Below are 4,026 nucleotides of genomic sequence, written 5' to 3'. Positions count from 1 at the left end.
CAAATTCGAGAATTGTTCACAATTTTTTTAAACACGTGTGTGTTTATAGAAAACGTTCAGAATTTGAAAAAAATATTTAGAATTTTTAGAAAAAACTAAAAAAAGGAAAAATAACCCGATCTGTCGATGTAGCTAGTTTTAAAGAACTCGCTTTGCCTATTCACCACTAACACTAATCAGTCGCAGTGACTAGCTACCTGGTGCTGCCATAGCAGGATCGTGAGTTTGAATCGTAGCCTTCGCTCATCATTTTTCTGATTTTTTACACCACTCAGCTCATGCGTGGGCCAGCGATTTTTTACACCGCTCGAAGTTCACGCATGGGCCAGCCCAATCGTAGGACTGTCCTGTGCGAAGACATGACATTCTATTTTGCCGCAGAATGCAGCAGATAGGAGATCCCATGTAATTGTAGGACTGAGATCCCATGCCTTCTCAGAGGCGGGTCACGGTGTGCCTTGCGCCTCGTCCAAATCAATTCTATGGCTGGCAGCAGTTCACACCCAGTCAAAGTGATTCAACACAGGGAAAAATTACGCGGGCGGCCAGACACATCGCGCGGGCCGCGGAAAACTGCGTGGGCTGGGGCATCGGCCGCCGCCCCCCGCCGCCACCGCTCTCCGGCCGTCCCCGCCGACGCTCTCCGGCCGCCCCCGTTTCCGCTCTCCGGTCGTTGCCGCCGCACCCGCCGCCGCTCTCCTGCAGCCCCCCGCCGCCGCAGGAAACAGAGGGGATCGAGCTCCGGCCACGACCACTGTACAAAACGGCGTCGGCAGGTTCCTCCATCGCCACTCCGGGCTCCTCCACCCCGCCCCCTCCGACGGGCTCCAACGGCTCTCTCCGTCCATTCCCTCGCCCCCGCACTGGCCATCGAGCTCTAGGTCGACTCCAACAGGTAGCCGTTTGTGCTATTTAGCTGAATTTTTTTTCGTATTGTGTGAAATTGAATGGTGTGTGTACTGTCCCATTTGACAGAATTGTTGCTGATTGGGCTGCGTGGTTGTGCAATTTGACAAGATTTGAGTGTTGTGCATTTGCAAGTGTTGTGCAATGGGTGAAATTGATAAGGGAATACCTCAAGTTGGTATGAGGTTCAGAAATGCAGATGAAGCTTGGGTGTTTTGCGTAGCATATGGGGGCCGTGCAGGGTTTGATGTGAGGAAGAGAAACAAACATGTAAGCAAGTTTGATGGTGAAGTGACTTCATGCGGATTTGTTTGTTCCAATGAGGGTCTTCGGAAAAAAAAAGATAACATTGGGCCATGTGCCAAAGCGTATTAGAGCTGAAACAAGAACAGATTGCAAAGCCCGGATGACTATAGCATTGGATCGAGTGGCAAAAAATTATGAAGTCACAGATATTGTGCTAGAACACAATCATTACCTTCAATTGCCACAAACTTGTCACTTGATGGCATCACAAAAGAAGATTTCCGAAGTACAAGCTTTTGAAATAGAAGCCGCTGATGATTCTGGAATCATGCCAAAAGCTGCACATGAGCTTGCTTGTCGTCAAGTTGGTGGACCACTTAACCTCGGCTACACTTGTGTTGACCAAAAGAATCATTTGTGAAGCAAGCGGCAGAGAGAGTTAGCTTTTGGACAGGCTGGTAGTATGTTGAAGTACTTCCATGAAAAAATCATTGAGAATCCATCTTTCTAATATGCTTTGCAGTTGGACTGTGAAGAGCATATAACCAACATATTTTGGGCTGGTGCAAAAATGGTTCTTGACTATGTACACTTTGGCGATGTTGTCACATTCGATACCACTTTTGGCACAAACAAAGAATATAGGCCATTTGGTGTTTTTCTTGGACTGAATCAGTTTAGAGAAACCACCATTTTTGGTGCTGCATTACTAGTTGATGAAACATGTCTCATTTACATGTCTTTTTGAGACTTTTTTAGCTGCACATAATGGGAGGCAACCTAGAACTATTTATACGGATCAAGATGCAGCAATGGGGAAAGCTATAGGAAAAGTCTTCACGGAATCATATCATGGATTGTGCACCTTTCATATAATGCAAAATGCTGTCAAGCATTTATCTCCATTGAAGGGTGAAGAAAAAGACGAAGAGAAAGAGAAATGTGACGCCCTCGATTCAATCGTACACTAATCATACATGCAGATGTGTACGATTAAGATCAAGGACTCACGGGAAGATATCACAACACGACTCTAGACACAAATTAAAATAATGCAAGCTTTATATTACAAGCCAGGGGCCTCGAGGGCTCGAATACACCAGAGTCAGCGGAAGCAACAATATCTTAGTACAGACATAAGTTAGACAAATTTGCCTTAAGAAGGCTAGCACAAAAGCAACATCGATCGGAAAAGCAAGGCCTCCTGCCTGGGAGCCTCCTAACTACTCCAAGTCGTCAGCGGCCGTCACGTAGTAGTAGGCACCCTCGTGGTAGCAGTAGTCTTCAGTGGTGTCTTCTGGCTCCTGGACTCCGTCATCTGGTCGCAACAATCGGGTAAAGGGGGAAAGAGGTAGCAAAGCAACCGTGAGTACTCATCCAAAGTACTCGCAAGACTTACATCAGATCTAAACTAAGTATGCATCTGTATCAAAGGAAATGGGTTGTATCTGTGGACTAAACTGCAGAATGCCAGAATAGAGGAAGGGCTTAGTCCTATCGATGACTAGCATCTTCTGGAAACCACCATCTTGCAGCAACAAGAGGGAGTAGAATAGCATAAAGTAAAGTAGCAGTAGTGTTATCAACCTCGGCCAGAGATCCTTTCTCGACTCCCAGCGAGAAAGCAATCCCAGAGCCATACTATCCATTCATCATATCCATTTCTCATATCCATCCATTTCTCACCACAAGTATCCAGTTCTAGTTGTATCGGTCGGTATACAACTCCAAGTGTCTGTTACCGTAGGATAGGCTATCGATAGATGTTTCTTCCCTGCAGGGGTGCACCAACTTACCCACCACGCTCGATTAACTCCAGCCGGACGCACTTTCTTGGGTCATGCCCGGCCTCGGCCAAACAATACGCCGCAACCCGACCTAGGCTTAATAGAGAGGTCAGCACGCCAGACTAAACTTATGCCCCCAGGGGTCATGGGCCATCTCCCTGGGAACTCCTGCACGTTGCGTGGGCGGCCGGTGAGCAGACCTAGCTACCTCCTTCAAAAAGGTAGGTGCTTACCAGTCCAACCCGGCGCGCGCCACTCAGTCGCTGACGTCTATTAAGCTTTGGCTGATGTATACGACGCAGAACTCCCATACAATGCCCACGTGATGGTTAGTGCTATCAGGCCAGAGGCCCCTCGGATCAAATATCCAAACCATAGTGGATTAGGAGCACACGGTAACAAGCAGAGACTCACGATCGATGTGACCCCATCGCCTCGTCTCGAGTACTTGCGGCAAGGGCTAAGAATGCCCGGCCACGCCTCGTAAGTATCTCGCGAGCACCTTCCAGGTCAACCCGACTCCACATCACTCGCAATTAAGCTCGCGCGGGTACCCCTCAAGGTCGACCCGTCTTTAGTAACATGGCTCAGTGCAAAGTCATAGTAACCATAGTAACTGTGTGTCTAACACCAAGGGGAAAACCCGAGGAATCACCCCCGGTGAATTCCACTCGATGTTGTCATCAAGGTGAACGTAAGAGGATCCACCCTCGAGGTTCACATTTGATGGGTTACACGACAGAGCCGTAACGGAAGTGGTTAAGGAGGAAATCACCCTCGATGACCTCGACCGTATAGCTACACTACGGAGATCTCATCAGGAGTGATGTAAGAGGTTCCACCCTCGGCACTCGATGGTAGCTCTGCAGAGTCGTACAACTAGGGGGTGATGTGAAGTGTCGGGGCCTGGAAGTCGATCGTGTTGATTGAGTCATCAAACATAAAATGAGGCAACTGGGACAAGGTGGGGGTCACTGATGGATCACTAACCATCCTATACTAAGCAGTTTAGGATAAGCAGGTAAGGTGTGAAAGCAAGTAACAACAACAGGCTATGCATCAGAGTAGGATCATACAGAAAGCAGTA

At 48.1% G+C, this 4,026-nt stretch overlaps 1 pseudogene across 1 annotated transcript; it reads left to right on the top strand.

Annotated features, from left to right (window-relative positions):
- The first annotated feature begins 496 nt into the window (after nucleotides 1-496).
- LOC125548160 (protein FAR1-RELATED SEQUENCE 5-like) lies at nucleotides 497-2,690 on the top strand (annotated as a pseudogene). The gene is made up of 2 exons (XR_007300910.2): nucleotides 497-895; nucleotides 976-2,690. The product of XR_007300910.2 is annotated as a protein FAR1-RELATED SEQUENCE 5-like (transcript).
- The last annotated feature ends 1,336 nt before the right edge of the window (nucleotides 2,691-4,026 follow it).

Source organism: Triticum urartu, chromosome 3A (assembly GCF_056163025.1).
Source record: "Triticum urartu cultivar PI428250 chromosome 3A, HENAU_Tu73, whole genome shotgun sequence".
In the NCBI taxonomy this organism is placed as follows: Eukaryota; Viridiplantae; Streptophyta; class Magnoliopsida; order Poales; family Poaceae; genus Triticum; species Triticum urartu.
The sequence above is the reverse complement of the archived record's forward strand: the minus strand, read 5'-3'. Positions and strand labels throughout refer to the sequence as shown.